The sequence below is a fragment of the Protopterus annectens genome, chromosome 2.part2 (genome assembly GCF_019279795.1).
Source record: "Protopterus annectens isolate FY-2018-M chromosome 2.part2, PAN1.0, whole genome shotgun sequence".
Lineage (NCBI taxonomy): Eukaryota > Metazoa > Chordata > Ceratodontiformes > Protopteridae > Protopterus > Protopterus annectens.
In genome coordinates, this window is record NC_056730.1 from 266,755,835 (window position 1) to 266,769,435 (window position 13,601).

Sequence of the window (13,601 nt, forward strand, 5' to 3'; positions counted from 1 at the left end):
TTGCATCACAGAGTAACAAATACCTGTGTGAAAGTGCATAACCACAAACAATGTGAACACAGCCACAGCCACATATGGTAAGCTAGCTTACTATTACAGTATATGCACTATCTGATGTACATCAACCTTATATGAGCCACTCACACAACAACCCTACATATACTGGGCCACTACACAGTGTGGTCCAATGGTTGTCTGTGGTTTGAGACATGTGTGTATTCGCACCTAGAAATATGTAAGCTGATAGGGTGACATACAGTGGAGGAGCATGTAACATCAGATAGAACAGGACCAAGAGCAATGACATCTACCACAGTCTGTGCACAGGCCAAGGTACATATGCACTACACACACACTGTTGACAATTACCAGACTTACACATACCTCAGTACTGTACACACAACCACAGAATTCCTAGGCTATGTCCTGAAATATAACCCCTACTATACATAACATGTATAGCAGTCTGATATCTCACTGGCTTGTTATCAGCTATGCTGTCAATGAATATGGTGTACAGAACATATGCACCCTCTACTGCATGACATATGTACAAAGGTTGACAGGGTTTTGGCTGGAGGCACAAACACAGGGCCAATATTCACATGTCGCTGTGATGACCTCATACATTTCCTGTCGTAACAGGGTGTGATGCAACATATGTCCTATGAGGGATATGATGTCAGTACCTCCCCTGGCTGTTACCATCTAGTGACTGCAATCCTCGCACTACTTTCTGCAGTTGAGAGATAGGTTCTCCTTGAGTAACACAAGGAACACAAGACATCATACACTGCTCAGTCTGTAGATGACCCTACAGATGGGGATTCCTCATGAACATAGCATCAACATGACAAGTATTAAAACATGTAAGACAGCCATATCCACACACACCTTGTTAAACCAATATCACCCCAACTGCAGTATAGCAGCACTTACAGTCTGTAGTCAGGACAGGCACATCCCCCTCCTGTGTGTTGGCCTGTTTCCACAGTGTATGTTGTCAGAGGTAAGTCTCCAATCCATCTGTGATGCTGTTTGCCAAACAACAGATCTAGTTCCTGCTCACAGTGAATTAAAAGGCCCAACACCAACATGATGTTCCTAGATATTGGAGAGTGTTTCCATGCAACTGGCTATGGGAAAGTTACCACAGCTGTTCCACATGCAATCAGCTAGAGGAGGGCTGTAATCTGTGCAGAGGCCATCAGCTGATAATGAGCATCACTGACAATACACATGCCATTGCCTAAGCAAAGCGGGTGTAAGTCTCCACATCCACCAGAGATGGAGTGAGAAAGGCAGAAAGAGGCAAAGATAAGTCAGAGTGGGTTGGGAGAGTAAAAGGTAAGCTTGTGTGTATCACACACCTACCAGTCCGGGATATTGAACCCATAACTGACTATGTACTGATATCACATCTGTTATCTCCACATGGTGGATATTGTGAATTATGCTAGGGGCATCATATAAGAATGTTTAAAAGCATTCTCACCATTGGGTCCAGTTGTTACACACTCACAACCACATTTACACAGGACACATATGACAAACATCAGCACATTATGACACACACACCTGTCACATCTGGGATTAGAACCGCTACCTAACTAGTTATTACACTACAGCACTATGCCATTATAGAACACGCCACAGAGATTAGAGAAGTATTCATTCCCCACAGATTTATTTCACAGTGAGTGACATCAGCAGGACTGCCAAAATAGGGCGAATGAATTGTAGTGAGTGTGATTAGCCAAACATGCATTGCTCTCTAAACAGGCATAGTTACAGACACAAAAGCATCCACAACTCCCATGTTTAAGAATAGAACCCCTACAAGAGTTCTGTATCACACTACAACATTACGCTGTTATAGCAAACACCACAGAGACTGCTGGAGTACCCCTTCCCCAAAGGTGTACTTCACAGTGATTGACATCAGCGGGATTGCCAGAGTAGGGCATTTTAATTGCATTCAGTGTGACTGATCTAAATTGCCCTAATTAGTTTCTATGCATTAACCGCTGTTCTGGCCAGAACAAAAATAACCTGCCTTTGCAGGTCATGAACCCAGGACCCTGTACACTATAGTCACAGTAACTAACCACTAAGCCATCACAACAGTACATGTGGCTGTGGTTCCACCAAAGTAATCTCACCACAGGCTAATCAAACTGAACATATGAAAGGAATGTATATACGGTTGTCCGTAAAAGACCATTCCAAGGCCAACATCATGCTACTCAAGGCAGACGTGACAATGTGTGAGACCCATGGAGACAGGAGCTGACAGTTCAACTGATGGATCCTGGACTAAGGCACTGTATGAGCACAGCCACTTGTGCATGATTCCTGACATACCATATAGAACCACAACACTCACCTCCCAAATAATCAAGCCAGTCTGGTGGTCTCCTGCCATTTACAGAGTATACAACAGATGGTAGACACTGTTGAGGACAAAAGGGTAATCCAAGGATGCCAACAACTCCCTTACCAGCCCCAGTAATACGTAGAGATCCCTTATGGAATCCTCCAAAACAGGTTATGTAACTATAATCGACACAGATTCCACAGATAACATCACAGCATTCTATAGTTATGTCCGAATTCAAACTGGCAATGCTCCGAAGTGCTCTGAGCTGCAACAGAATGGCATTACACAGACTGCTCCCATGGAATGTGCCACTATCCTGGCAAATTGATTTAGTGCCACATTCACCCCATCTCATCCCCAAAAGTGCCCATGTCAGTACAAAAAGTGTTCCATTGCCCAGTAATCATGGCCACACAGGCAGGAAATGCTCTACCCACAGCTAAGAATACAGCATTCATGGGACCAGATGACATCCTCGGTTGTGTACTATATGAATTACAAAATGGAATGGCAACTCACCAAACTGTCATGTTTGATCATAGCCTCGCATCAGGCCTGGTGCCCCCTGAGTTAGCTGCTGGATTGCTTAACCTGTGTAGGCATTTCTTAGCTCCGCACAAACATGCTTACAACTGCTTTAAAGTGCCTTAATTACTGTGTATCCAATGGGCCGTGTTCTGCCCAGCAACAGAAAAGACAGCTCTAGCAAGGCTCAACCCAAGGACCCTGCCCACCATAGACAAAGTAATTTCCCACTAAGCCATGACAGATACAAAGAGATTTGATGCTTTCAAAAACATATCATCCAGTCCAGTAATGCAACAGTACAGAGAATGTATACCAAGATCTAGATGTATGTGTGTGTGTACCTATAGCAATATCTAAACTAATACAACATATCTAGATATGTAGATATATAGTACTATCTAAAACTATATGCATATCTATCAATATATATGCACATATATACATGCATGTGCCTAAACCGACACATATATGTGTCTACACCTATATGTCTACATATACACAAGCACGTTACATATATGTACACAGATATATATCTATGTGGGTGTATACGGACATGGTCATACATATATTATCAGATATATTAATCTATATAGGTATATATGGCCATACATCTGTAGATAGCAATGGCAGATTAACAAATACACATATGTCCACATGCACCGTTAATGGGGTTGAGAGGCCCCACACACTATACGTCTTGTACGAATAGGCATCCCTTCCACAGCCAAACACGTGGCTGGCCTTGATGTCACATGTATGGGTATGGCTTTGCACCCCAGCCTCTTGGCTAATTTACATCTCTTATCCCTGTATGATTGACATTGTGATATATAGTAGGGCCACCATAAAAAGAATAAGCAAAACCCTCTTCACATGGCCCACGCAGGATCTGAGTTACAAACACACACACGTGTCATGTCTGAGAGTTGAACCGCTACCTAACTAGTTTATTACACTAAAGCACTATGCAGTTATAGTACGCACCACAGACATTACTGAAGTTCTTCTTCCCCAAAGGTGTATTTCACATTGATTGACATCAGCAGGATTACCAAAAAGGGCCATTTCAACTGTACTGCGAGTGACTAGCATAAAATGCATTGCTCCCTACTCAAACAGTGAGACACACAAAAAAAACATCTACAACCAACATGTGCGTATTGAACCCCTGACCAAGGCCTATATCACACTTCAGCATGGAGCAGTTATAGGTTGCACCACAGGGATTACTGCAGACCTTGTTCCACAAAGTTGTATTTCACAATGAATGACGTCAGTGGGATTGCCAAAGTAAGGCATTTGAAATGTACTGTGAGTGAGTAACCTATGATGCATTCCTCCATACACAGATATTGGAACACACACAAAACATCCAGAATTTCCATGGTTGGAGAAGGAACCCTACCACAGTTCTAAATAACACTACAGCAGTATGTAGTTACAGGCCGTGCTACAGAGATTACTGGGCTATGATTTCCCCAGAGGTGTATTTCTAGGTAAGTGACATCAGCAGCCTTGCCAACGTTGAGTATATGTATTGTACTGGGTGTGAGTGGGCTAAAAAGCATTTGCTCTACTCGGTCAGACACACACACACACACACACACACACACACACACACACACACACACACACACACACACACACACACACACACAAGCACACAGTTACCAGGTCTAGGGTTAAAACACCTACCTAACTACTTCATCACACTACAGCAGTATGCAGTTACAGGACGTGCTGCTGAGATTACTGGGCTATGATTACCCCAGAGGTGTATTTCTAGGTGACTGATATCAGCAGCTTTGCCAAAGTTGTGTATATGAACTGTACGGAGTGTAAATAGCCTACAAAGCATTTCTCTCTACACAGTCAGAGACCAGGAGACATGCACACAAACACACCCTCACACAGTTGCCATGTCTGGGGTTAGGACTGCTACCTAACTAGTTTATCTGTACAGCAGTACACAATTATGAGACGTGCCATGGGGATGACTGAGCTACAGCTCTCCCACAGGTGTATTTCACATTGGATGACCTCAGCAGGCTTGTCATGATACTGCTATGGGGAGGGCAGTGTGTGCATGGGCTGTAACCTATTCATGTAGGGGTTGACATACTGCATGCGGGCACGCACTGGGTCATATGCCACAGGTGGGTGTATACAGCTACTAGGTGACTACTTCCTTGTACAGTCATGTTGCACAGCTGGCATGTGCAACACACCATCATGCTGACAGATACCGGTGGCTATTATCTGCATTGAGTGACACCTAAACCTCATGTGTTAGGGGCCCTTTGGCTGTGGGCTGAGTGGCACAGGCCCAGATGGCTCCTTCTCACGGTCACTCTCTTCAACACATCTATGTCTGTCTACCTTTGGCTAATTATAGTATGTTGTCCTGACATATATGTCTGTATTCCTATCCACTATGTGTTCAAGGCAGGAGTGGTGCATACTGACATGTGTCTGCACTAAGGACTGTAACTGCCAGATATGTCTGGTCCACTGGTGTTTGCTGACATGGCCTTCATGTGTCTAAGTGTATGACCATACCCAGTTCGGACTTTCAATATGTTGTTGACTGACATTGCCTTCATTCCTCTAATTGTTTGAGAATGCCCAGTATGGCCATATATATTGCATGTGTGTCCACGTAGTTTGTACTGCGGTGCTGACCATTGTGTTGTACACCGACAGATAGCATGCTGTGTCTGCATAGTATACATTGGTCATTTGGCATTTACTGTTGCAACATTTCTGCATAGCAGGGGGAAATTTGACTGTTTCTACATTTCTATACATGGGTGGGGGGGCACATCTGACTGTTACTATAAGTGTATGTAGGATGGTGGGGCACACCTTACACTTTTACACATTTGCTAGGACTGTACTGGTATGTCGGGTACACCATTTCAGTCTGTAGTCTTACCTATCGTGCTGGCTAGAGCCATACCAGTGTACTACAGCTCTTAGCTTTAACTACCTGCATATTAGTTTCTGACTTCCTAGCCTTCAAACTTACATCTTACTGGCTGGCCTGCTGTAGTCTGTCTGTGTAGGACTGGAGTAGGGGTTACCCATAGGGCTCATTCAGAAGCCATAGTACAGCATTTGTTTGCATTTGTCTACACCTATCCTGCTGGCTGCGACTGTTGTCAGGTATGTGCCCCCCCAATTGGCATGTGTGGATCACTTACCTTGTGGATGTCCCAGTCTTGAGTGTGGTGCTGCAGGGCTGCCTATGTTGGATGCACGTAGTACACTTCCTATACATGGTTGAGCACAGGTAGTGTCATGTTTGGCATCACTTTTACTGTATGTGTGAGTTGGAGAGAGGTGTCATTTCCTGGGTCCCTACTGTGTCAGTGCATGTGCTATGCATCGCCTCTTTGCTAAGGCCAGGGCATACTGGGCATGCCTCCTTTTGCCTACTGGGGCAGGCTCAGGTTGTCCCTCCTCCGAGTCACTTTGTGCCTGTGCAGGCTTTGGCACTGGTGGGGGGCTGTGTGGCCCTGCCCCATTCTGTTCCTGCTGCAGCCGTTTCCGCAGGATCATCTTGTGTAGCATAGCACATACAAGAGAAATTTGGGTACATGTAGTTGGTGAGTACTGCAAGGCTCCACTGGATGTGTCCAGGCACTGGAACCAAGACTTAAGCATCCCAAACACATGCTCTATTATGATTCATGTTTGTGTGTGTGCCGCATTATGGTGTTCTTGTTTGGGTGTGTGTGCATTTCTGATGGGTGTCATCAGTGCGTATCCAGCATTCCCCACTAGGTGACCATGTGGGATGTCCCCACTGGCAAATGTCTGGTACAGTTGCATCAGATTCTAGATGTGGGAATCATGGTAACTTCCAGGGCAGCCAGCACACACATTCATTATTATGCCCTGGGCATTGCACACGACCTGGCAGTTGGTGGAGCGAAAGCCATTGTGGTTGATGTAGACCCTACCCTGCTCACCTGGTGGTGCTTTAATGTGTAGGTGTGTGCAGTCTATTGCACCCTCTACCTCAGGGTATTCTGCATTTTGGTGGAAGAGATGCATATTGCTGGCCAACACCTCATGGGGGATAGGGAAATATACGTGCTCACCAACATGTGCTGACATGGCATCCAGGAACTGGTGGAGTACCCTGGATGCTGATGCCTGTGATATCTCCATTATATCCCCAGTTGGCCTTTGGAAGGTACCTGTAACTAGTATTCTTAGGCCTACACATACCTTGGTATCCACTGGGATGGGTTCTCCTCTGTTAGTTCTGTTTGTGAGGTGTGGCCAGCACAGCTCAACAATTTGCTGTAGGAGGTCCCTGTCCACCCTATAGCACTCCACTATCTCCAGCTCATGTAGCCCTTCATAGGTTACCCTGGGTCTGTACACTCTTCTCCGCCTCCTCACTGTGGGTTGCTCAGCAGCATTCACATCCTCACCACCCTCCACCACTTGCACATGCTGGTTTATGATAGCAAAAGCAGCCCCTATCATTTTTTCTCTTGCTTTTGTTTTGTAAAATTTCCCTGTCTGTATACACCGGTGGTGCAGAGTTTTTGGGATAAAACAAGGGGGAAAGGTGTTTGCATAGTTTATAGTGGTATGCTGGGCTGGGCTGGTCTGCTGCCTATGTAATTGGCTGATTCTGATACATTTCACCTGTCAGCTAAGCTAGTTCTCCTTGATTACCTTCCTACTGCTGTTTTCCCTTCCCATTGCCTCCCTGTTTAAGCCTGTGTGCACGCCACAGAAACGGAGAGCTCATATGTGCACAGAGCTGCTATTTCCTAGTTTAACTTTGTTTTCTTCCTGTAAAACTTGGTGTGTGGCACGCACACCTGCTTGGACTTTGTAAAGAGTGCTGTGCAGGTTTAGACACACCCTTAGCTTAGCTGTGCTAACTTAGGAGCAATCTCGGGTCACAGGTCTCTAATATGCTTACAGTATGTCTGACACCCCCTCCCCCCATGATGTCAACTGTATCCTAGTCTTGCACCTAGCTATTTATACTCTTACACTCTTGGGACCTGCCTGACACCCTGGGAAAATCTGGGACTCAATAACCTTTCCATCATTTGCATAGGATTGCCTACTAATGCATAGTTACATGTCCCACACTGAGCTTCCCCCCTTAGCAACCACTACTCACTGGCCAAGTTGTCTTTTGCCTGCCGTTGACTTGCATGGCAGAATACTGATTTTTGTTAGAATGCTCATTTTCAGTTTATTTTATTATTTTCCCCCCGGTCCTGTTTGCAAGTCACTGCCCTGTACTTAACCTGGCGAGATCGGCAAAGATATAATTAAACATTGTTTATTTTTTTCCTTTACATTTTGTAATGCCAATGGCCTTCTACTTGAGCATTGGCTTGCTTCCTCAATAATATGCAGCCTTTATTTGGAGCTGTCATAGCTCCGTTTTGAAATTTGCAGACATGTACTTGGTTAGCAACCGAGTACATTTCTGCAGATTGCGTTTATCTTGCATGGACTATTGCAAGCTTCCTGGATTGCAATATCATCTCATTTGCATGTGGATTTCTCCACCAGATTAGGTGATTTGTATACCAGGGCTTAGTCTGTGCAAGATTAGTGCTGGAGCTCTCATGCATGCCCCTGCCGGCTGTTCCTGGATCACACAGCAGACATATTGCCTGCGTCAGCTACTGCACTCATCTTGCACTCCATGCAGGCTTTTGAGAATCTGGGGGAATGTTTTCGCTGTGTAAAATAAAGAGTATAAAAGTCAGTCACACTAGTACAACAACGTTGTGAAAAATAAGCCACTGAAATTTATATCATACAGAAAAAAGAGGAGAGGTTGCCTTACCTGTTCTAGATTAGGCTCTCTTCTTGGTATTCTGTACAAATTACATTTCACATATTATGTTACACCAGTATCTAATCATCTTCATACCCTATAGGTTGGTTATTTTATAGCACTCCTGAACAATTATGCATTAGCTATTTAAAAATATGCAATTTAAAATTAAATTAGCTCATACCTAAATAAACTTGAAAGCAAACATCATTAGAATGAAAAATATGCAATTGTTTTCCTAAGTCTTCAACTTTTTTTTACATAGCTTTCTTCTTTCATAGACCCACTTATAGAACATATCATGGAGCAAATTAGTATATTTTACCAATAATATGTGAAAACATAATTTACTTTTTTGTGTTTTTTGATTGGCTGGTGAGAACTTGATTGACAAAACATTATATTTAAAAGCCATGATGGAACTGTGAATACATTCATAAACAATTTTTTGTATAGTACTTTGACCTAATTTCTAAAGTTACCAGAAAAATGTCATACGAATGTTGTACTCCTCTGTTAGCAAACTGTTTGACCATGATGACATCAACTCCCATCCTTTCGCTGAATGCCATTCTCATAGCATGAGATTATGCATTAGCAGCATTATCACTTTTCATTTCCAAAACCCATACACATCTATGTGATATTCTGTGCAAATGATAAACACTTTATACTGCTAAGCACATTCATAAAATGTTTAAACTCCAAAAAAACAAAAAAATACCTGATTAACTATCCAGGCTTATTTTTTGCATGCATTTTCAGGTTGCACCAAGTTAGAATATATTTATTCATTAATTAAATGTCTTCTATTCTTCACAACATGAATTTTCCAAAGATTATCCAGTAAAACATTAGCCACTGTCCTCGCCTATTATGCTTTACTGTAATGTAATGTCTGCATATTTCTGCACATGTGCAATACAGTATACATTTTCTAATGTTTCCTTGCCTGATGGGGGTCTATCTGCCTTCATACCTAGAAGTTTTCCCTTTGTAATTTGTCATATGGCATCTATTCACAGTTGCTGAACTAGTTCCTATGTTTGCAGTTCTAATTTTGTTGTGCACAAAGATTTTAAAAGATAATCATATCCTCCCTTGCTATAGTTCCCATCTGTTAAATATATTGTGTTGCGAGTCCTACAGTTCTCAGAAATGCTGCTTGTAAAACAAAACGAATATTCAGATAATTTCTACCCAAAATGTTCAACGATTCCAATGGGTGTCTAGATTTTTCTTTATTCCCCTTTATCTTATTTCAGGCATCACGCCTATAAGCTCATAAGTTCATAGGTAAGTATTAGGTTAGCTGGGTCTATATTAAACTAGCCAAACCTCACTTATGCGAATACCTAAACGCCAACACGTAAATAGCGAACCGTAAAAACACCAAAAGTTCTGAAGCGCGAAAGTCGAAATATCAAATTGTCATAGTTGGCTCTTATCTTAATAGCTTCCTAACATAAATATGCAATAGTTACAGACCTTAGGGTTAGGGTGCGGGTTAAGGTAAGTGCATATATAGTAATACATGCAACCTTTACTTTAGGGTTAGAAGTAGGGTTTTGTTAAGTGTATGTATATTAATATAGTTCTGTAAATGAATGTATATGTAAATTCTACTTTTCCTGTAGTTGGGTGTTGTTTGTTTATAGTTTGATATATTTGTATGTAGTGAATGTTTGATTAGGATATGGGATATACGGGTGAAGTGTAGATATGGGGAAGTGTGGATTATTTATTTTGTTTGGGTAGGTAGTACGTAGCAGGCAGTGGGGTTGGCCAACTAAGGCAATTCAATATTTTGAATTTCGCACTTCAGGACGTTCGGTGTTCGCTATTTATGTGTCGGCGTTTAGGTATTCGCGTAAGTGAGGTTTCTGTATTTTAATATAGACCTGATTAGCTGCCCTTGTGAGTCATTTTAAGCTTAGCCAATTTCTCTTTCAAAACTGAGACTCAAGCCCTGTAACTTGTGATGTGTGGTGGACACCTTAACCATTATTCCAAACCCCAACCCCCTGCCAATCCCCAGCCTACCTGATTCATAAGGAGATTATGCACCCACTTTCCTCTACTGCTAGTATCCCTCACAGAAGGCAAAACTCCCTTTCCAACAGGGTCAACCACATTGCATTAACAGTCGTTGTAGAGGGATAACAAGCTTCATACTGTATTTTTGTCTTTAACATATGCATTATGCAACTGGGACCTTTCATATTATGAAGTTATGTATGTACATTTTACAAGATACTTATTGTATACATCCATTCATCCATACACACATACGTACACATTTAACCTTTTGCAGATGCAATTACCATGTCCATCTCTGATCCTCACACACATTTCAACCAAATTGGCAGTTTGTTATGGGATCATGCTGTCACAAGATATCAGAGTATAAAGATTATCAATCCGTTCTTTCTTTTCATCTGTTCACTATATATAGAAGAAAACTTATGCCAATGGCATAAACTGAGTCAGCAAGAAGACTATCCTTCATCTAAATGCAGCTTAATGCAAGATCTTTTTCTTGTGGTGAATTAAAATCAAAAAAACTGTATCACAAAGATTATACAGAGACAGAGGAAATAGGGAGGGACTAAAAAAGCATAGACGAGTAATTGTCTGTATTTATCTCTAAAATGAAAACTGAAATATGTATTTTGATCAGGAAACTTTTCCGCATGACATAAGCACACCAACAGAAATACAACACAAGAGTACACTATAGTATTTTAACTTGACAGAATTTGCTACAGACAGCAGACTAAATGATGCAGAAAACATTATTTGACAGAACATTGTCATAAACTTAATGTCTTATAGAACCTAACTGGACGGAAATAATGATATTTCTGAGTACATTTCAGAAAAACAGCTGAAAAAAATTCACTAGCTACAGGTATTGAAGGAATTAACGGGGCAGAAAAAGGATGGATTCTAATATTGCACTGCATTGTGTGAATATACTTCACTCCTTTCTTCAAAAGTAATGTGTTTTCTCTCTCTGTCTTTGTATTTTTTATATTTAAAAATATCCATCCATCTATGCGTGTATGCATATATACATATATATATATATATATATATATATATATATATATATGTATTTCTGCAGCATCTTTGTTTAAAGAACTCATTAATTAATTAAACTTTTTGTGTGAAAAAAGTTACTTTCACAGTTGGCCAAATTAAATTACTGTCCATTGAAATAGTTCAGATCTCACTTTCTTTACAGTCGACCAACCAGGAAGCCAGGGCTATGATTGCAAATGTAACTATACCATTTGAATTTGTGATATTCTTGTTTTAGTTGTTTTTGTTTATGTTTCATGCATTTGCACTTTTGATGAGTTGCAATATATTCATATTCATATACATATAATATATATATATATATATATATATATATATATATATATATATATATATATATTTATAAACAGAGAGAGAGAGAGAGGTGGATAGACAGATACATTTACATCTCTCTCTATATATAAACATACACACACAAACACTCACACACACTCACACACACACACACACACACATTTATATAATTATGTCATGAAAGGTGGAAAACTCAAAAGAGAGAATCATAAATGGTAGAACAAAAAAGAGAAGAATCGCAGTTCTATTTTTAGGAGATTAGCATAATGGTTAAAGTTTCAGACTCAGATACATAAAAAGCTAAGGTACAAAACACAGAATGACTCATAAGAGTGAATCACAAAACACTGAATACTACCCTCCCACTAAAAAAAACTATATCAGTAAACCACAGCTAGAAAACCCAGCTCAAGTGTCATTGTGTTTGTGATACTGTTAAGAAAAGAGTTTTAGTACTATAATGTGCAGGATTAGGAGTACGGGTAAGAGTAGGGTTAGTGCTTTAGGTAGGATTAGAACACATGAGAAAAGTGGGCAGGGGCTTAATTTGTACCTAAAACCTATACATCTCAAAAATACATGTTATACTAGGTAACACCAAGTAATTTCTATTCCTTGGTCTAATCATAATAACATAACTGCGCAAACACTGAAGTATTTCTACCCAAACCTTCTCTTATCATCAATGCTCCTTGCTTACACTACATCCTTTATCTCTCAGACTATTCCACAAATCCACTATCCTCTTTTCTGCTTCATATCCTTTTCATCACTCAAACATTTCAACTATTCCTAACTCTCAACCTTTCCTTTCTTTCTGCCTTACCATTTCTCACTACAAAGCTTTCTTTTAAATATTTAATTCTCTGTATATATATATATATATATATATATATATATATATATATATATATATATACAATTAGATATACTTAGGGGGGAATTTAATAAAGCCTACATGGTGTTTTTTACTACGTAGGCATCGCGCCATACTGCTTACACATAAGTAAGCAGGTTTTAGATTCAGTAAACAATGCTGAGCAGTACGCATGCACGCATCAACATGGGAAGTTCTGTGGCCTTCAAATCACCTCATAAGCAGGTGAATCTCATGCAAATGAGTCACGTAGAGTGATCCAGCAAGCAGATATGCAGCTCTTCAGTCCCCATGTCAGTGTCTGTAGTGTACATGGAAAAATTCCGTGTACAGGAGTACAGACAGACAAAAGAAAGGGGCTGTGAAAATGTAGTTAGATGGACAGAAATGGCATACCATTCACAAATATGAGCGATATTATCTTCCTATGTGTCTGAAAAATTAAAGGAAATAAATTAATTTTATTTTTTTATTAATCTAGGCATATTTGTGTGGTGTGCCATAGTCTGCAAGCATGCTTTATAAAAAATAAAAATATAAAATAAATTGGAAAAAACAAAATTAATATGTAACAAATGTATTACAGGACC